Source organism: Kogia breviceps, chromosome 10 (genome assembly GCF_026419965.1).
Source record: "Kogia breviceps isolate mKogBre1 chromosome 10, mKogBre1 haplotype 1, whole genome shotgun sequence".
Lineage (NCBI taxonomy): Eukaryota > Metazoa > Chordata > Mammalia > Artiodactyla > Physeteridae > Kogia > Kogia breviceps.
In genome coordinates, this window is record NC_081319.1 from 61,347,771 (window position 1) to 61,369,428 (window position 21,658).

Sequence of the window (21,658 nt, forward strand, 5' to 3'; positions counted from 1 at the left end):
AGAACGTCGCCCAGGATAACGTGTGTCCATGGCCCTGGGCCCAAGGTCACACCTGACCAGGGCTTGCTTTTTACTTTTTTCTCATTTACTTTTTCCCACATGGATATGCAATTGTCCTAATGCCATTTATTGAAAAGTCCTTAATTTCCCCACTTTCTGTCATATCAAGTTCTCATATATGTTCCTGGACCTTTATGCTTTATACCATACAGCTATACATCCCATCCTTGCACCACTAGGGCTGTTTCATCACTATAACTTTACTTTTTATTCATTTATTTTTGGGGCCATGCTGTGAGGCATGTGGGATGTTATCTCCTTGACCAGGGATCGTACCCTCGCCCCCTGCAGTGGGAGCTCGGAGTCTTAATCACTGGACCTCCAGGGAAGTCCCCAGGGCTTGCTGTGACATCCATCGAATGGTGGCGGGTGGGAGCAGCTGTCTGTGAGCCATCCTGTGCAGGGTGGAGGGGAGGACAGCTGGATCATCGGGAGGGGAAGAGGTGGAGGAGGGAGAGAGGGAGGGCGGGTGAGACACAGACAGAGAGTTTCCAAGACAGTAGCTCTGGCCATGTCCTAGGGCATGAACGCTGAAAATAGCTCCTAGTGCCCGGAGCCTTGGAGCGGGAGACTGGGAGCCAGGATGACTGGCTCTCCTCCCTGGTGTGTGTGTGGGGGGGTGGCTCTGGGCTTCTCAGGCTGGGAATGGGGTGCACAGAGCAGGGACAGAGCAGGGACCCTTCTCTCTGGGACCTCGCGGGCCATCCTTAGCTCACAAAGCTGAGCCACTCCTGGCCCGACGAGTGGGGGGCTTATCCGCCCTGTCCCCTGGATCATACCCCCTCACACACAACTTCCCCTTGTGTGCTCTCAGGAACCAAGAGAATCTGTTTTTTAAAGATTTGGGGGAGGGGGGTAAACATACAAACAAGAGCAGAATGGATACTTTTTCAGAATGTGAATGGCTCTGTGTAACCCCACCTCCACCAGGGTAACCAGTCCTGACCTCTAGCACCCTTGACGAGTCAGCCTTGGTCTGGGCTTGCAGACCCACAGAAGCTTCCTCATCCCCTCCTTCAGACCCCGTCTCTCCTTCAGTGTTTTTGTGAGAAGCACCCGGGGAAGTGGGACTGCTAGGCTGTACCGTTGCTAGAACTCCACCTGGGCTCCACCAGGCTCCAGCCCCCTGCCCTGTGCACCTCTCTGACCCTGAGGCACCTCAACTGGTAGGATCGGCATCACCTTCCCTCCCTGGACTTGTGACACTTAAGGGAGACACCGAAAGGACAAGCCTTTGGCTCCCTGACTGGCAAAGAGCAGGTGCTCAATTGTCATAAGTGTCCGTATCAGTGAGGGTTCTCCAGACAAACAGAATCCATAGGGTGTGTGTGTGTGTATAGACACACACGTACATATGTACACGCATACAAAAATATACAGCTGTGTATATATGCAGTATGCATACACACATATACACATATAGTGTATACAATACACACATATATACACATATGTATAATGCATAGTTTGTATATATACAGTATGTATACACACGTATACACATAATATGTACTATACACACAAACATATACACTATACATACACACATAAAATGCATAGTTTGTATATATACAGGATGCACACATACGTATAATGTGCAATATACACACCTAGGTACATATATATCATACGCATATACACATACAAAGTTATTTAGCTGTGTATATACATACACTATACATATATACACATATAATATATGCAATACATACATGCACATACATATAGACACACATTCACATCTACATTTAAAGGCATATAGCATAAAAATATATATGTACTGTATATATAAGTTCTTCATATATATACATACATATATATAAGATATATACACATACATATATACAATGTGTACCCACACATACACACCTATATGGAAATATGCGCATGTACATACACAAAGAAATACATACGCAAGTGTGTATATATATAGTACATACATATATACATATAATACCTATACAACATATGCACATACAGGTATACAACATATAGACACACCTATATATAAATATACACTGTATACATACATATATACAGTGTATATATACTGTATATATACACACACCGATATATCAATATATGGGTGTGTGTATATATACAGCATGTTCACATTTATAATATGTATACTATATATATACACATACATACATGTATACAATATATACACACAAATATATAGGCTTGTATGTATACTGTATGTAGTACTTACACATATACTACAAACGCATGCACATATAAACATGTGTATGCATATATATAACATGTATACACACATATACAGATTAATAGGCTTGTATATATTCAGTATTTTTACATATATAATTTTGTTTTAAGGAGTTGACTCATGTGACCTTGAGGCAGGCAAGTCAGGGCAGGACTCTGGGCTGGAGACACAGGGAAGAGCTGATGTCCCAAGCCCACTGGAGGAACAGCACCCTCTTCCTATGGAACCTCATTTTTCTCTCCCGTCCTTCAACTGATGGACGAAGCCCACCCACGCCGAGGCATTGACAATGTCCTTTACGCAAAGTGGACCAATTTCAGTGTAAATCTCTTCTGAAAAATACCTTCCTGGCCACATCTGGAATAATGTTTGTGGTTGCCGGGGTCCCACGCAGTGCACACATGAGATTAACCATCGCCACACTTTATTTTCTCCCTTGACCATTGTCACGACTATTCCAATTAAAATGGCAGTGCCATGAGGGCAGGGCATTTCCTTTTTTGCCATTACTGAGCGTCCAGGGTCTGGTGCCTAGCACAGGCTAAATACACGGCATTTTTGTGAACAGACGCCGTGATTCCAGCTGTCATATTTAATGAGGAAATATAGTCTTATTTGGGGGGGGGGGTCACGGTACGTCAAGGGCGGGAGTCGAACCCGCCACTCCAGGCCCCGAGGGGTCTCGGGCCGGTGGGGGAGGCCGGGGGCAGCCGAAGACGTGCGAGCGTGCGTGCGTGCGTGTGTGCGTGCGTGAGAGCGGACGAGTCCACGGGGCGGGGCGCGCGCGCCGCGAGTGGTTCAGCCAGGCCCCCGGCTCATTGTGCTCGCCTCACGCCGGCCCAAGTTCGCCGCAGCGCTGGAGGCCCCGGGCCTGTGACCACAAAGAGGGATCCGGGGGCCAGACGGGAGCGCGGCAGCGGCGGCTAAGGCCCAGGCCAGGCCCCTTCCCCTCAGCCTCCCGCCCGCCCGCCCTTCTGCCCTGCCTCCGCCGGCGGCGCCGCGCCCCTCTTCCTACCGCCAGACTAGCAACGGTGCGGGGGCCGCGCGCGAAGACATGGTGGAGAAGCTGGATCTGAGTGTAGAGTCGCCCGTGGGGACCGAGCCCGCCATCTGCCCGTGGCCGCTGCCGGTGTAGTAAGTGCCGCCCGTCCCCTCCTCCCGGACCCCCGCCCCTCTTCCCCCGCGGCACGCGCTGAGCCGACCGAGAAACGGAGCGAGTCGAGTCGCCAGACCCTCTTTGGAGCCCCCCTTCCTGCCCCGCCATGGTTCTCCGCGGCCATTTCCAGCCCCCGCGCGCAGGGTGGGCAGAGGGGAGCCGGCGCCGGCCGGGGGCGTGGACTCGGCCGCGGGGACCCCCCGCTTCCGAGGGGTGCCCGAGCCTGGCTCGGGTTGGCTCTGCAGGCCTGGGGACCCCGGTCCTGGACTGCCGGCGGGGTGGCCCTTCTGTACTTTATGATCTGACATGTAGAGTTTCTTTTTCCTGGTAGTTTATTCTTGGCGCTGTCAACGTGCTTAGTTTTTTTTTAATTTTATTTTTGAGGACACCCTTTCCTCCCTCTCTCCAGATTTTTGTGTTTTTGTTTTGTTTTAGTTAGGCATTTTGTCCCTGTGATCTTGAGTGGCCTTTGGAAAATGACATGCCAAACGGAAATTTACACAGGCGTCCGGTGATTCCAGAAATGCAGGGTGTCCGGCCAGGTGGGCACCGGCCTCTCATCCCCGGTGGCGGCGTGGTGCGCGTGTTCTTGTCTCAGGGTTTACGCTTGGGCCCCGCAGCCCACCTTCCAGAGGGAAAGCGCAGCGGGCGCCTTGGGCTGGCGCCTTTGTGGCGCCCTTTGGTGCGCTTGGCCTGCAGGGGACCGGCCTCCAGGGGACCCGGCGGGTAAGCCCGCGCGACCCGCCCCTCGCGCGGGCTCCGTGTGTGTCAGTTTGTGGAAACTGTGTCGCAGCCGTGGGCGGGGTCGGGACGCTGGGACCGCTTGGGAGACGATGTTGACTCCGGGCCCTGGTTCTCCGCAGTTATCTGAGGGCCGAGGGTTTCTGGACTGCCACTGCGCACTGGCGCTTTCTATTTTGCTCTTCCTGTGCCTGGAGGCACGGCTGAGCCTGGGCTCTGGCTGTTCTGGTTGGTAACTCCGGGTGGCCCGGGTGGGCGGCCTGAGCAGTGGGCAGGGCGCGGAGACATCCCAGGGGAGGGAAACTGAAAATGGGGAGAACCTTCAGAACTCCAGCTGATCCACTTGCCTCACCTCCCCGCCCCTCTTACTGCACTTGTCATGTACAGGTTGGCTGGCCGGCGCATTTTTCAAAATGTAATAATTTGTTTATCCTTTGTAGCCGTGAAGCATAGTTCACTTGTTCACAGTTGTAGCAGTTTTGACAGATGATCGCCGTCAGGTGGCAGAGCAATCCTGTCATCCCATTTGCTGCCCTTTGGCGGCCAGCTTGCCTCTAGCCTCTTGGCCGCTAATCTCTCTGTCGCTAAGGTTTTGGCTTTTCCAGAAAGTCAGGTAAAGGGAACAACTGCATGTAGCTTTTTGATTCTGGCTGCTTTGGCTCAGCGAAACCTATGCGAGATTCATCCCTGGTTGGTTTGTTGTTGTTGTTGTTGTTTTAAATATTTATTTATTTACTTGGCTGTGCCGGGTCTTAGTTGCGGCACATGGGATCTTCATTGCCATGTGCAGTATCTTTTAATTGCGGTGTGCGGGATCTAGTTCCCTGAGCAGGGATGGACCCCGGGCCCCCTGCATTGGGAGCACAGAGTCTTAGCCACTGGACCACCAGGGAAGTCCATCATCCCTGTTGTTGCAGGTATGAGACGCCACTCACTTTTCTGGCTGTGTTGTATTCCATTTTCTTTTTGTCCATTCGCCTGCGGGTGGCAGGACTTGTGGGATGTTTCCAGTTTTGAGGGGATCAGGAATAAAGCTGCTGTAAACATCCCAGGGCAGGTTTCCATGTGAACTTGGGTTTTACCTCACTTGAGAAAATACTCAGGAGTGGGACTGGGGTCTGTGCTAAGTGTATGTTTAACAACTCTTGTGCATCTTAGAAATTGGTTATTTTTCAGTAGTGGAAGAGCTTAGAAATCCACTGTGACCCAGCACCCAGGTACTTGAAACGAAGTTGAAAGTTTATCTGGAGATGGCCACATTGTCCCCATCACTGGCAGGTGGACCATCAAGCACTGCACCACCAGGGAAGCCCTCCCATCACTGTCTTTTATTCGATTCAGAGCAAGGCCACTAATTTGTAACCCTTGTAAGGAAGGCCTCGTGTGTCCAGGCCCTGGCAGGACCTGGCTTTCTAGTGGTGGGCATTTCTGAAGTGGAGAGCATCTTTCCCTTGCTGGCCGGACCTCGCTTGGCAGGGTGTGGGGTGTGCTGCCTGCCTGGCTGGACACTCTTTCTGCTGGTCAGCAGCCGTTCCTGGTGTGTCCTACTACCAGGCAGGCGGTCAGGGGCCCTAGTGAAGTTCCCAGTGAGCAGCAGCCTTCCTAAAGCTTTGCGGGTAGTCTTCTACCCTCCCATTTCCCTGCTGAGGAATTTTGCTTCCTCATGGGAAGTGAGGGGGCAGTACTTTATAAGAGTTCATATTTTGTGATGACTCGATGGATGCTGAATACATTAAGAAAATGGGCTCCTTCCAGAAGCTTAACTTCTGAGGTCAGATTACTCACGTGACTGCACGTTTGAAATGAGTGAGCTTGTTTGTTCATTGATTCATTCATTCTGCAAGCACCTCCTGGATATTTACGTTAAGTGTTCCAGGGGGTGCGGAGGACAGTAGACAGTATTCTTTTTTTTTAATTTTATTTAATTTATTTTTTTATAAGCACGTTGTTATTAGTCATCAGTTTTATATACATCAGTGTATACATGTCAATCCAAATCGCCCAATTCAGCACACCACCATCCCCACTCCGCTGCGGCTTTCCTCCCTTGGTGTCCATACGTTTGTTCTCTACATCTGTGTCTCAACTTCTGCCCGGCAAACTGGTTCATCTGTACCATTTTTCTAAGTTCCACATACATGCGTTAATATACGATATTTGTTTTTCTTTCTCTGACTTACTTCACTCTCTATGACAGTCTCGATCCACCCACGTCTCAACAAATGACTCAATTTCTTTCATTTTTATGGCTGAGAAATATTCCATTTTATATATGTACCACAACTTCTTTATCCATTCATCTGTCGATGGGCATTTCGGTTGCTTCCATGACCTGGCTATTGTAAATAGTGCTGCAGTGAACATTGGGGTGCATGTGTCATTTTGAATTATGGCTTTCTCAGGGTATATGCCCAGTAGTGGGATAGCTGGATCATATGATAATTCTACTTTTAGTTTTTTAAGGAACCCCCATACCGTTCTCCATAGTGACTGTGTCAATTTACATTCCCACCAACAGGGCAAGAGTGTTCCCTTTTCTCTACACCCTCTCCAGCATTTGTTGTTTGTAGATTTTCTGATGATGCCCATTCTGACTGGTGTGAGGTGATACCTCATTGCAGTTTTGATATGCATTTCTCTAATAATTAGTGATAGTGAGCAGCTTTTCACGTGCTTCTTGGCCATCTGTATGTCTTCTTTGCAGAAATGTCTATTTAGGTCTTCTGCCCATTTTTGGATTGGGTTGTTTGTTTCTTTAATATTGAGCTGCATGAGCTGTTTATATATTTTGGAGATCAGTTCTTCGTCCGTTGATTCGTTTGCAAATATTTCTCCCATTCTGAGGGTGATAGTATTCTTATTCTCAAGAAACTTATGAACTAAGGATGGTAGGTGATGTCTAAACACAGAAGTTCAGCTGAGGTGTAGTGCCCCGTATATGGGATCAGCTGAGGTCCCAGAGGGTGGGGCTGCCAGATTTGCCCTGGGGGAGGTGTGGGTGTCTTCTCTGAGGAGGGGGCACCCGCAGGAGGAAGGGCAAACAGCCGCAGCTGCCTGTATGTGGAAAGGTCCAGCCTCCAAAATGGGCTTTTGCGCAATTGACAAATAGGAGGGCGGGGTGCAGGGCCAGCTTTGTTCCTTCTGTGACTGAGAGTTCCCAGATATCCACTTATAGCTCACAGTGGCATTTCTAAAGTAGGATGGCCCTTCTTTTGGGGGGAAAACCAGGTCTCAGCTAAGGAGGAAGCAGGTGGTATCTTCGGCTGCCTGATGGCAGGGCAGGAGCCAGCGAGGGTGTGCAGTGGTCCGTCCCCTCCGTGACTCACTGAGGCTGTGGGCGTGGAGCGGCCCCAGCATGACTGTCCCCGCCTGCTTCTGGCTCCCTTCTGAGAGCCCACGAGTCTCTGATGAATTCCCGCTGAGCAGTCATGCCCTTCACTCCACAGTGAGTAATAGCTGAAGTGGGCGGCAGAGTGAGCCATCCGTCCCTGTGACTGAGAAAATATTTTCTGACCTGACCTCTGCTGGTATGAGTCCTGCCTAATCTGAGCTCAGGTGGAAGGCAGGTTAACCCTTTGATGACTTTCCGTGGGTGAAGTAGCCTCTTTAAAGAGGAAGGGATCACCGGGAAAAGCCTGGTATTCCGAACGTACATGGCTGTTAGCTTTCGTACTTTGATCCCTAACATCCAAGTGCCGCCTGTATACTCTTCCTGGTGGAAGGAGCCAGAGGCAGCTGGCCCTTTGGATATTCACTAGGCAGGGGGCGGAGGAGGGAGCTGCGGGGGACCTGCCCCCGGTCTACCTCTGGGAGCTGCGTCCTTTTTTCCTTAATTAAATTAAACTTTTTATTTTGAGATGATCGTAGATTCTTGCACAGCCATCAGAAGTAAGTCGGACACATCCCAAGTTCTCTTTCCTCAGTTTCTCCCGATGGTGGCATCTTACAAAGCTACGCACCGATGTATTGATTTCATTGGCATTGGTACAATGAAGATACAGAGTGTTTGGTGTCCCTTTTGAATTTGGGGACCTGTAGGGTGCGACTGGCTGTGTCTGTGCATCCCTGGGTCCCAGACCCAGCGTACGTCTCCCAGGAAACGCCTCTCCTCCCTCTTTCTTTCTGCCGTGTCCTCCTCTCGTGGTCCTGGCGCTCTTCCCCAGTTGCGTGCGCCTTGTCTCCCTGGCCGTGGGATGACAGTCCTGTTTCCTTCCTCCCACTCAGGGTGCTGCCTGGAAGCCTCTTTGGCATCTTCTCTGTCCCTTCAGGCTGTCCCTGCCGTCCCCACCAGCTGGGTCTTCTGCCATGCCCGTGGCGTTGAGCGGTCCAAAGGGTGTTCACAGAGGATGGTGCCGGGTGTCTGTCTGTGGTCCTCCACAGCTCACGCGTGGCTCTGTAGTGCCTCCCTCACCGCCCGCCTTTCTCGTTCCTTCCCAGACTCTCCCCACCCACGGCCGCTGTCGCAGTGGGCTCTGTTCCTCGGTGCCCCTGTGTCAGACTGGGCCCTCTACCTGTCCACAGTGCCTGGCAGGGCTGCCGAGTCACAGGTTCCTGTGAGCTGCAGTTGGGAGGTCGGAGGCTGTGTGCTTCATTGAGTGTTGACATTGTATGACGATGCCTCCTCATCTCTGAGGGACTTCCGTTTGAATCCCCTCAGTTAGTCATGGGGTGCACGGCCGATGCCTGGAAAGCACGTCAGACTCACACCAGGTGCACGGGCAGCCGGTATGTGAGAGAGGTAACGTCTGAGAGCGCTGGTCCTTTAAAACCCTAATGCATCTTTTCCCGGGTGGGGAAGGGGTTTTTGCAGGCTGTGTGCTGGGGGGTGGGGGGCCGCCAAGGGTTGGTGCCCACGGGGACGGCGGGAGTCATGGGGCTCGGGGTGGGGAGCTCTCGGGAAGGATTTGCACGTCGCATGGTGGTGGTGGCTCACGTTTCCCCTGGTGTGCAGGTGGCTCCCTGCATCTGCTCTGTGCTCATCCTGTGGGCTGAGTGAGGCTCCCACAGGGGAGCAGGTTCTGGGGCCACAGGACACGCTGGGCCCACAGCTGGTCTGGGACAGAGACCAGGTGAAGGGGCGAGACAAGGGGAGGAGGAGCCATGCTGGGTCTTGTGGGTTTTGTGTCTTTTTAAATAACAGCTTTGTCGAGATAGCATTCACACACCACAGAACTCACCCATATGAAGTGTACAATTTAATGGCTTTTACTATATTCACAGAGCCACATGTGCAGCCATCAGCTCTGTGTAATTCCAGAACATTCCATCAGCGCAAATGGCCCGTAGTCCCCTGCCCCAGCACCTGACACTAGGAACCCGCTCTCTGTGTCTGTGGATCTGCCTGTTCTGGACGTTTCCCATCAATGGAATAACACGCTGTGTGTCCTTCTGTGTCTGGCTTCTCTCTCTGAACGTCGTGTTCTCAGGGTCCGTCCACGTTGTTGTGAGTGTCAGGGCTTCACTCCTTTGCGTGGCTGAGTGATGCTCCCGTGTGTGTGGCCCAGGTCGTGGAGTCTCGAGGCCCCTTGAGAGGCGTTCGTTTCGCCTGGTCCTGGGGTGGACTGATGCCAGTTGCACTGATACGGTGCTAAGAGGACCGCTTGCTGGAGTGGGAGACAGCTGGAAGGCTGGAGGTGCGGCTCGCCTTGGCCTTTGAGGCCGCGGGGTGGAGGCTGTGCTGCCGCTTGTGGCTCGGGGAGCACGGGTGAGTCCTCCTCCAGCTGTGCCCCCTCGGAAGGGCCTCCTCCATCCCTGGGCTTTCCCTCCCTTCCCGTCACGGCCTTGGCCTCAGGCCGCACTGCTCTGTGGCAGTAAAACATTTTCTTTGGTGAGGGCGAGAAAAGATCTGGTGGTGAACTTTTGGTCGTCGTGTTCCCCCGTCCCACTGGGATCACTCCATGACGGCCCCTCCACGAGGACCCCCGGCGTCAGGTGCTCAGCACTTGCAGCGGATCCTTGGGTGGCTGGGTGGCCTGGGCTCTTACAGATAGGCTAGTTTGGATTGAAGCAACGGAAATGGTCTTATCACCTCTGGAGCCCCCGTGGCACCGTGTCCTCCTGTGGACACACCCATGCCCATCCTGCAGAAGGACGGCTGCCTGGACAAGCAGGACATCCCAGCCGGTCCTGGCTCTGCGCAGACTGGCTTCCATGAGCTGCAGACCCAGGCATGGAGCTCAGGCTCAGGGTCGGGTCTGGAAACGCTCCGACAGGTGCGGCGATAGGTGATGGGGCACACGAGCCACACGCATGCCCTCCTGGGAGCCACGTGACGAGTCAGGAGGAGGAGGCGAGGTACGTTTTCATAGCATTGTATGTCACCGAGTATAGCCCAGACACGACGCTTTCAACATGCCATTTAAAGAATTACTGAAGGGCAGTTTTACTCTGTGTGTGCGCGTGTGTTCTATCTTAGAAATCTGCGTGTATCTCATGCTCACAGTACACGCCACTGCAGTGGGCAGCGCACACCATTGCCCCTCGTCCAGGTGGCCAGGGGCCGCTGTGGGCACAGTGAGGCTCTAGACCCCTCTCCCTCATGGCGGCTCCTTCCCTGGACCCTGGTCATTGGGGCCCCTGTGTGCGTGTCCTGCACCGTGTCCATCGCCCGGGATCCATGGGCCCGCTCCCTCTTCTCTCTTCCTCCTCCAGCTGGACGTTGGCCTCATGGGGCCCCGGCAGCCTCTTCCTGTTTTCCCATGTTGACTGTTCCTTGCAGTGCCGGTCTCACAGGCAGGATTTTGCGATGCACCTGGGTCCGGAGACCAGCCTGGTTTGTCGCCTGGCCCTGCGGGGAGAGGGTGGGGTCGGCGGTGGGAGGAGAGCCTCCTTCCTGGCTCTCTCCTTTGCATCGCTTTAACAGGTGGTTCCCATCCTTGGCCTGGCTTGTCCTTAGGTATGGTCCTAGGGCCAGGCAGCACCCTGTTGCTGGGGCCTGCAGACGTCTGGGGCTGACTGTGGACGAGACCCGTGTGATGCTCCACAGCCAGTCTCTCTGCCACGCCCACCCCTGTGTGAAATGCACTCATTTTCAAGTGAAAACCTGTTCGCTTCTTGAATACTCAGGCCCACCACAGGCACTGGCCCTGCCCCTCCCCCTTCACCCCCTGCTCCCTCTGCCTGGCGAGTGGGTGCTCCAGAGTGGGGCCGCAGGCTGAGAGGTGAGGCTGAGTGCCTTTGCTGGGCCTCGGGGCCCTCTGCTCACCCACCTGGCTTTCCTCCCAGATGGAGAGCCTTCTGTGGATTTTCCAGTCATCCAGCCAGATCTTTGCTCTCAAAGCCCTGCCACTGGGAGAGGCAGAGAGACAGCCAGCAGACCTCCCGCCGTGTTCCATCCCCCTCCCCCCGCCTTTGACTCTTCCCGCTGTGCTTCTCCACTTTGGGAAACAGTGCGTGCATCCCACCATGGCCGCTCTGTCCCACTTGCCTTGGCCCCCACCCCAGGGCTCCGGAGGTGTGCAGAACCTCGGGGAAGAAGGCAGCGACCCCCAGCCCACAGGCAGTGCCCCCTGCAGCCTACTGGGGAATGGGGACCACGGGCAGAGGCCCAGGGTGCTCCCCCTCAGCACCTCCTGGGCACTTGTGCCCTCAGCAGACGGTGATACAGAGTGTGGTCCCGGCTTGCTTCAGGCCGGTGGTTCTCTGAGCAGGGCCCCTGGGTCAGCAGGTTCCCCACCAGCAGGAACTGGTTAGGAATGCGGGTTCCTGGGGTCCAGACCTGCTGACTCTGAAACTTTGCGGGTGGGCCCCAGGACTCCACTCTGACCAGGGATTCTGATGCTCGTCCTGGTGTGATGCCCCTGCCTCGGAGGCCCCCTGGATCCTCACGTCTTCCTGCTACAAGTGGGAAGAGGAGGACGGAGCCCACGTCTTGTCTCCTCCCCAGTCTCTGCCCCCTGCCTCTCGCCAGGTCCTTCAGGGATGATGTCTCCAGATGTTGTGCCCCTGTCACCGTGAACCAGCCTGCGTGCTCAGGGGTGGGCCATGCCCTGGCAGCGAGCACCCAGGAGACCTCCTGTCCAGGCTCCTCACGCCAGGCGCAGGGCCTGCGGGGACTTGCGGGGGCAGAGCCAGACCTGCGGGTGTCCGGGTGGAGTTCCTGTTCCCACATCTGTCCTCACAGTCAAGGAGGAGGCAGGGGCCTGCCGAGTGGGACAGCCAGGCTCCCCAGCCCCGTGGGCGGCCCCCGCCCTCACCTGAGCTGGGCAGGGGAGGGGAGCGGATGGGATGGGCTTGGTGGGCTCAGGCCTGATGACAGCCTGCAGCTTCCGCACAGGGTGCTTCTTCAGGCGGGAAAGGTTGTGCTTATTGTGGCTGTTTTCCCAGGACCCCGGAGTGAGGCCGCCGCCTCTGTGGTGAGCAGCATTCCACTAAGCCTCGGCATGGCTTCCTGCGGAGGCTCTGACGCTGTCAGTGAGAAGAGCCTGGGTTAGTCACTGACTCAGCAAGCAGCCAGCAGCGGGCTGGGGCTGGGGCTGGGCCGGGGAGGCCAGGCGTCCCGTGCAGCGAGACCAGGGATGGCCTCAAACCCCGGCGTTCCAGGGTTCCCCCCGGGGGAGGAAGTGTGGGTGCTCCTAAGCACGGGGTTCCTCAGGGCTGTTCTCAGTCGGTCCTTTCTGGGTCGGCTTCTGAAATCGCTCTGTGTTTGAAGGCCTGTGAAGCAAAAGAAGAGGCCACAGCCAAGAAGCTGTGAGAGCTTCTGAATCATTGATGGTGATTAGGGCATCTTAAATCACATGACTCAGGGCCGTCGCTGGAAGCTGGCCAGTCCCTAAAGCAGCATCCTGAGATCGTAGGAGGCATGTAGTAAACTGTTTCCTTCCTTTCATTCTGGTTTTAAAGCTTGGGAAAGCTTGAGTGCATCTCATCACGGATGAGACCACATTCCAGGCCCCTGTCTTCCTAGGTCTGTGTGATTTGGCCTGAGACGCAGTGGCTCAGCCAGGGCTGCGGCCCACGTGCCGTGAGGGCCCCTGCCGCCCCTGTGGGAGGAGCGTCTCTGGGGTGCATCCAGCCTCCTGGGTGGGCCGAGGGAGGGAGCCAGTCCGAGCCGGAATGGGGCTGCCACGTGGTGCACGCTCAGGCACACGCGCGTGCTCACGGGGTCCTTTCAGAGCACTCACGCTGTTTTTGTAACTCCACGGTGGTGACGGGAATGAGACTCTCCTGGGTACTGTCACGTCCTCCCGTGCCTCTAAGACTTGTTCTTATGGGCCATGCTCGCAGGGTAGTGTATCGGCCTAAACACAGACATGAATTTAGCAGCTTGAGACGACACACACTGATGACCTCCCGTGGTTTCTGAAGGCAGGGATTCAGAGCAGGCGGGCCAGGGAATTCCAGCCGAGGGTCCCTCAGGAGGCTGCAGCAGGAGCTTCAGTCGGGGCTTCCGCATCTGAGAGCCGGATCAGGTGGGATGCCTGGCTTCCAGGAGGCCCCTCCCGTGGCTCTTTTGCACGTGGGCCCCGTGGGGCTGCTGAGGCTCCTCTGTGCACGGGGGTCGGCTCCCCTCAGGAGGAGTGTGATGCGGGAGAGCGTTGGAAAGTTCTAGACCTTCCTCATCCTGTGACTACCTCAGCGCCTTATACACTGTGCTGTGTGCGTTTGTCTCTGAGCAGACCCTGCGGGACAGTGTGGCGTCTTCTCTGCTTTCAGTGGGTACAGGAGCCCAGGGAATTCAGCGTTGTCAGGACTGTCTGTCTGGACTCACTGAATGTTGTGGACCAGGAACAGAGTCCATCGGCCATGTGAGTGTCTTGGATACTCAGTATTTTCCTACTGAGGTGGAGGTGCTTTTAACGATACCTCGCATTTTCTCCTGTAGATTTTGTTGTGGTTTTTTTGTTTTGTTTCTTTTCGCAGTGCTGTGCAGCTTGTGGGATCATAGTTCCCCAACCAGGGATTGAACCTTGGGCCCTCGGCAGTGAAAGCACAGAGTCCTAACCACTGGACAGCCAGGGAAGTCCCTGTGGTTCTTGTTGTAGTTGTTGATAGCTATTGTGAGGTACTGTAATTCCCATAGTCTTCACCTCATCCACCTAAAGCGTGCCATTCCCTGCTTTGTAGCGTATTCATTGAGTGCAGTCGTCACTACTACCAGTTTTAGAACATTCCATCACCCTGAGAGGAAACCCCTTCCCCATTAGCATCCTTCCCATCCCCCTCCCCAGCCTCTGACAACCAGGAACCCACTCTCTGTCTCTGTGCACTTGCCTGTTCTGGATGTTTCCCATCATGGAATCACACCCTGTGTGTCCTTCTCCATCTGGCTTCTCTCACTGAGCATCGTGTTCTCAGGGTCCGTCCACCTTGTAGCGAGTGTCAGTGCTTCACTCTTTTTTGTGGATGGATAATATTTCAGCGTGTGGAGGGACACATTTGTTTATTTGTTCATCTGTTGATGGACATTTGGGTGGTTTCCACCTTTTTGCGGTTGTGAATCACGCCTCTGTGAACATTAATGTTCGCGTTTTTGGTGTGGTATTTTTTTTTGGCTGCGTTGGGTCTTCATTGCTACGTGTGGGCTTTCTCAAGTTGTGGTGAGTGGGATCTAGTTCTTGTTGCAGTGCGTGGGCTTCTCATTGCGGTGGCTTTTCTTGTTGTGGTGTACAGGCTCTAGGCACGCGGGTTTCAGTAGTTGCAGCATGCGGGCTCTGTAGTTGTGGTGCACGGGCTTCGTTGCTCCATGGCATGTGGGATCTTCCCGGACCAGGGCTCAAACCTGTGTCCCCTGCATTGGCAGGGAGATTCTTAACCACTGCGCCACCAGTGAAGACCAATGTTCAGGGTTTTATGTGGACGAATATTCTCATTTCTCTTGGGCAGACACCCAGGAGAAGAATTACTGGGTCATTTGCTAACTGTTTAACCTTTGAGGAGCTGCCAGAATGTTTTCAAAATCCAGCCGTCCTCACTGATTTCTGCCATTTGCCAGGAAGCCTTGGGGCCGATTGTTCCCATCAGTGGTTCTGCCCCAGGGTTTCTGGGTCAGCAGTGGCGCTGATGCTGTGGGTCAGTTCCCCTGTTTCGGGAACTGCTGGTCTGCAGGGCTGTCCTGTGCTGGGCCACACGTGCTCCATCTCCCGCCCCCAGCCTTGCCTAAGTAATATGCGTTCAATGGATATTTACTGCTCCATCCTTGGTAAGTTGGAGAATATTATTAAGGACAATAGAAAATTGTTTTTTTTCCTTTGCCTTAAAAAATAAGACTCTGGATAAAAGGTCACATATTGTAATTCTATTTACAAATGTCCGGAACCGGCCAATCCACAGAAACAGAGAGTGGATTAGTGTTGTCAGGGGCTGGGGATGGGATTGGGGCACATCTGCTAATGGGGTGATGGGATGTTCTGGAACTAGATAGAGGTGATGGTTGTCCAGCTCTGAATGTATTAAAACCCACTGAACTGTATACTTGAACCAGGGGCCCATTCTGTGTGAATTATATCTCAGTAGGGCTGCTGTTGCAAAGATGAGGCTTAGGACACAAAGGGTGTTTCCAGAGTTGTGTGACCTGTTAGGACCGCTGCGCTGTGGGGGGCCCTGTCCTGGGACCTTCTGGGCGTCCGTGCCGTGGTCTGCAGGGGCTCTGCCCACGTTGCCGTCCTCTGTGAAGCGTGGAAATGGTGGCCTGGGCTGAGAGGGGCAGTTGCTGTCCCGGGGCAGGGCTGGCAGCTCTGGGCCTTACCATCTCACCTCGGGCTTCAGCCCATGCTCTTCGTGGCCCCTCCTCTCGCTGTGCATTCTCTTCGAGGCCCCTCCTCACCGTGATAGGAACCTTCACCGGCGGAGCCGAGGTGCAGTCTAGAGTTACAGACCGTCCACATGATTTGTCGTCCTCACTTGGTTTCTGTGGGGTCTTGGCTTAGCTGGCCACCAAGACCCCAGCAAAAGGCCAGAGCAACCCCCGACATGCTCCTCAGGGATAGTGGCGAGGCCAGCCTGCCTGGCACAGTGAGGCCAGAAGAGCACCGCTGTGGCTGGGAGGGAGGACCACTGTTTGCCTGCTCCCGGTGGTGCCACGAGTGGTATTTCCCCATTTTACAAAGGGAAACCGAGGCTTGCGGCGATTCAGGGACTCAGAGGCAGGCCTGTGGCTTCCAGGCTGCAGGAGCACCTGGGGGAAGTCCTGGGGAAGGAGGGTCTGGGGCTTTGAGTCCGTTCCACTCCCTTCCCTGCAGCCCGCTGGGTGGCAGGGTGCTTCAGGAAAAGGCGCTCCTGGAGCCAGCGTGTCTCACGTGGTAGGACATGGCCCCAGTGCTGTGGGTGGAGCTCTCTGGTAGGTCCTGCGGATCGGGAAATGAGGCGGGGAGTCCCGGGGACTGCAGCACCAGCCTCCTCTGGTCGCCCCCATCACCGGAGCAGGGAGGGATGGCTCTGAACCCTGTCCCGTTGTCTTTCAGGACAAACCCCACGATGCTGCTCACGAAATCATCAAGACCATCCGGTGAGTGTGGCGCCTACTGGGGTGGGGCCTCAGGGTGGGCCTGTCCTGAGTTCCCAGCAGCCCCCCAGCCGTGCGCTTCCCCATTCCTCCCTGCTGATCCACGTTCGTATCGTCAGCATCTAGGAGGCTTGGGAAGCGGGGCTGTGGGGTTAGGGGGTCAAGTCCTCTGAGTGTGACCCAGGACAGGTCTTGGTGCTTCATGAGCTGGCTTCCTGTGGAAGAGGCTGGAAATCCTGAGTGGCCAGCTTCCCAAGGGACACCTCCCCTCTCCCCTCATCACCTTGCTTTACTCTTCTCTCGTGGGGTTTGGTGTGACCTTTGGGCCACTCTTGCCTCTGTGAGCCTGCCCCTTGCTGTGCAGAGGAGGCCGGGTGCCCAGGTGGCTGACCCAGGCAAGATCTGGGAGGAGGGCCGCCTGCTGTGTTCTAGTGGGCTGGCTCCTCACGTGTGACCTGAGGGTCTGCGACGGCCTCCAGAGTGCCCTCAGCGGCCCATGCGCGGAATCCTGTGACCGCTCTTCACTTTAGAATGTTCCACATGTGCGACCGTGTCCCTGGCATCTCGCTGCACTGTGCCTTAAAATCCTTAGTTGTGTAGCCACTGCCTGGGCCACACGCCGTTATATCTGCTTGCACCTGGGGCGGCCGGGCTGGCAACAGCACAAAAGGCTGTTTGGTGCATAGGGGTGGTGCTCCCCCCTCTCCGTCCCGTCCTTCCTTCGAGAGGCGAGTATTCATAAGTTTTTTCTGTCTTGTTTCAGATCATATGTATGTATATATTACTGTAGTATATTAGTATAAAATCTATCTTAGGGTTCTGCAGAGAAACAGACCCAGTGATGTCTGTGTATATGAGATTAATTAAAGCAACTGAGTCACACGACTTCAGGCTGGTGAGTCTGAAATACGCAGGACAGGCCAAGAGAGGCAGACCCAGGGAAGAGTTGATGTTGTAGCTCAAGTCTAAAGGCAGTCTGGAGGCAGAATTTTATCTATACACATACAGGTTAATTCCATATAGTATAGTGCAGAGGGGTTCTGTGTCATTTACCCAACTTCCTCCAATGGTGACGTCTCACATAACTGTAATAGCAAAACCAGAAAATGGACATCGGCATAATCTACAGACTTTATTCACTGTGCATGTATGGTCATGTGTATGCACGCATGCATTCTTGTCACCTCCACCTCAAACAAGACATAGATCGGTTTCATCACCACAATACTTCTATCCCTCTTAAATACATAAACACAGATATCCTGGAAATGGTAAGTGTTGTGAACGTAGGGAAGGAGTGTCCTAAGGTATCATCAGAGAAGAGTGGGTGTCCAGTTTAGGTTGTCATCATCACTTCCTGATGTGAATCCCAAATTACTACTTTGGTTTTCTTCTAGTGTTAACAAATTCCTGGCATGAGGTGGATCTTTGACTTACGTAGCATCACTAGATGACCTCTAGTGCGCAGACATGTGCCGGGCCAGCTCCTGGGCCTCTCTTTGTTTTGAGGTTGGTGGGGCATCAACACCAGACTGAAGGTTGCCCAGATCTCCCCCAAACCGAGAATACCCCCAACCCCTGTTTTTAACCACGTCAAATGTATTTATTTAATACTTTGACTCATGCTTTTGGTTTTGATCTTCCTTTGAAATATTGTTTTTCTCTTTTTCCCTTCTCTCCACATAGGAGGAAAAGAGACATAGTTACATCCAGAGAATGGTAAGAATAATAAACCTTTTTGTTCTGTGCAATATGTCATCTTTTTTTTTTTTTTTTAACATCTTTATTGGAGTATAATTGTTTTACAATAGTGTGTTAGTTTTTCCTTTACAACAAACTGAATCAGTTATACATATACATATGTTCCCATATCTCTTCCCTCTTGCATCACCCTCTCTCCCACCCTCCCTATCCCACCCCTCTAGGTGGTCACAAAGCACAGAGGTGATCTCCCTGTGCTATGCAGCAGCTTCCCACTAGCTATCTAATTTACATTTGATAGTGTGTATATGTCCCTGCCACTCTCTCACTTCGTCGCAGCCCACCCTTCCCCCTCTCCATATCCTCAAGTCCATGCTCGAGTAAGTCTGTGTTTTATTCCCGTCCTACCACTAATCTCTTCATGACATTTTTTTCCCTTAGAGTCCATATATATGTGTTAGCATACGGTATTTGTTTTTCTCCTTCTGACTTACTTCACTCTGTATGACAGACTCCAGGTCCATCCACCTCATTATAAATAACTCAGTTTCATTTCTTTTTATGGCTGAGTAATATCCCATTGTATATATGTGCCACATCTTCTTTATCCATTCATCTGTTGATGGACACTTAGGTTGCTTCCATGTCCTGGCTATTGTAAATAGAGCTGCAATGAACATTTTGGTACATGAGTCTTTCTGAATTATGGTTTTCTCAGGGTATATACCCAGTAGTGGGATTGCTGGGTCGTATGGTAGTTCTATTTGTAGTTTTTTAAGGAACCTCCATACTGTTCTCCATAGCGGCTGTATCAATTTACATTCCCACCAGCAGTGCAAGAGTGTTCCCTTTTCTCCACACCCTCTCCAGCATTTATTGTTTCTAGAGTTTTTGATGAGGGCCAATCTGACCGGTGTGAGATGATATCTCATTGTAGTTTTGATTTGCATTTCTCTAATGATTAATGAGGTTGAGCATTCTTTCATGTGTTTGTTAGCAATCTGTATATCTTCTTTGGAGAAATGTCTATTTAGTTCTTCTGCCCATTTTTGGATTGGGTTGTTTTTTTTTTTGTTATTGAGCTGCATGAGTTGCTTATAAATTTTGGAAATTAATCCTTTGTCAGTTGCTTCATTTGCAAATATTTTCTCCCATTCTGAGGGTTGTCTTTTGGTCTTGTTTATGGTATCCTTTGCTGTGCAAAAGCTTTTAAGTTTCATTAGGTCCCATTTGTTTATTTGTGTTTTTATTTCCATTTCTCTAGGAGATGGGTCAAAAAGGATCTTGCTGTGATTTATGTCATAGAGTGTTCTGCCTATGTTTTCCTCTAAGAGTTTGATAGTGTCTGGCCTTACATTTAGGTCTTTAACCCATTTTGAGTTTATTTTTGTGTATGGTGTTAGGGAGTGTTCTAATTTCATACTTCTACAGGTAGCTGTCCAGTTTTCCCAGCACCACTTATTGAAGAGGCTGTCTTTTCTCCACTGTATATCCTTCCCTCCTTTATCAAAGATAAGGTGACCATATGTGTGTGGGTTTATCTCTGGGCTCTCTATCCTGTTCCATTGATCTATATTTCTGTTTTTGTGCCAGTACCATATTGTCTTGATTACTGTAGCCTTGTAGTAGAGTCTGAGGTCAGGGAGCCTAATTCCTCCAGCTCCATTTCTCGTTCTCAAGATTGCTTTGGCTATTCGGGGTCTTTTGTTTTTCCATACAAATTGTGAAATTTTTTGTTCTAGTTCTGTAAAAAATGCCAGTGGTAATTTGATAGGGATTGCATTGAATCGGTAGATTGCTTTGGGTAGTAGAGTCATTTTCACAATGTTGATTCTTCCAATCCAAGAACATGGTATATTTCTCCACCTATTTGTATCATCTTTAATTTCTTTCATAAGTGTCTTATAGTTTTCTGCATACAAGTCTTTTGTCTCCTTAGGTAGGTTTATTCCTAGATATTTTATTCTTTTTGTTGCAATGGTAAATGGGAGTGTTTTCTTAATTTCACTCTCAGATGTTTCATCATTAGTGTATAAGAATGCCAGAGATTTCTGTGCATTAATTTTGTATCCTGCTACTTTACCAAATTCATTGATTATTTCTAGTAGTTTTCTGGTAGCATCCTTAGTATTCTCTATGTATAGTATCATGTCATCTGCAAACAGTGACAGTTTTAATTCTTCTTTTCCTATTTGGATTCCTTTTATTTCTTTTTCTTCTCTGATTGCTGTGGCTAGAACTTCCAAAACTATGTTGAATAAGAGTGGTGAGAGTGGGCAACCTTGTCTTGTTCCTGATCTTAGTGGAAATGGTTTCAGTTTTTCACCATTGAGAACGATGCTAGCTGTGGGTTTGTCATATATGGCCTTTATTATGTTGAGGAAAGTTCCCTGTATGCCTACTTTCTGCAAGGTTTTTATCATAAATGAGTGTTGAATTTTGTCAAAAGCTTTCTCTGCATCTATTGAGATGATCATATGGTTTTTCTCCTTCAGTTTGTTGATATGGTGTATCACGTTGATTGATTTGCGTATATTGAAGAATCCTTGCATTCCTGGGATAAACCCCACTTGATCATGGTGTATGATCCTTTTAATGTGCTGTTGGATTCTGTTTGCTAATATTTTGTTGAGGATTTTTGCATCTATGTTCATCAGTGATATTGGCCTGTAGTTTTCTTTCTTTGTGACATCTTTGTCTGGTTTTGGTATCAGGGTGATGGTGGCCTCATAGAATGAGTTTGGGAGTGTTCCTCCCTCTGCTATCTGTTGGAAGAGTTTGAGAAGGATAGGTGTTAGCTCTTCTCTAAATGTTTGATAGAATTCGCCTGTGAAGCCATCTGGTCCTGGGCTTTTGTTTGCTGGAAGATTTTTAATCACAGTTTCAATTTCAGTGCTTGTGATTGGTCTGTTCAAATTTTCTATTTCTTCCTGGTTCAATCTCGGCAGGTTGTGCATTTCTAAGAATTTGTCCATTTCTTCCAGGTTGTCCATTTTATTGGCATACAGTTGCTTGTAGTAATCTCTAATAATCTTTTGTATTTCTGCAGTGTCAGTTGTTACATCTCCTTTTTCATTTCTAATCCTATTGATTTGAGTCTTCTCCCTTTTATTCTTGATGAGTCTGGCTAATGGTTTATCAATTTTATTTATCTTCTCAAAGAACCAGCTTTTAGTTTTATTGATCTTTGCTATTGTTTCCTTCACTTCTTTTTCATTTATTTCTGATCTGATCTTTATGATTTCTTTCCTTCTGCTAAATTTGGGGTTTTTTTGTTCTTCTTTCTCTAATTGCTTTAAGTGCAAAGTTAGGTTGTTTATTCGAGATGTTT

General features: G+C 51.3%; 1 long non-coding RNA gene across 6 annotated transcripts in view; it reads left to right on the forward strand.

The window, feature by feature from the left end:
* The first annotated feature begins 3,063 nt into the window (after positions 1–3,063).
* Positions 3,064–21,658, forward strand: part of LOC136791999 (uncharacterized) — a 74,467-nt gene continuing 55,872 nt past the window's right edge. For all 6 annotated transcript variants that reach the window (XR_010835023.1, XR_010835022.1, XR_010835024.1 and 3 more), the window contains exons 1-3: positions 3,064–3,421; positions 16,586–16,629; positions 18,313–18,345. This is a non-coding gene — a long non-coding RNA (uncharacterized lncRNA). The remainder of the gene's footprint in view (positions 3,422–16,585; positions 16,630–18,312; positions 18,346–21,658) is intronic.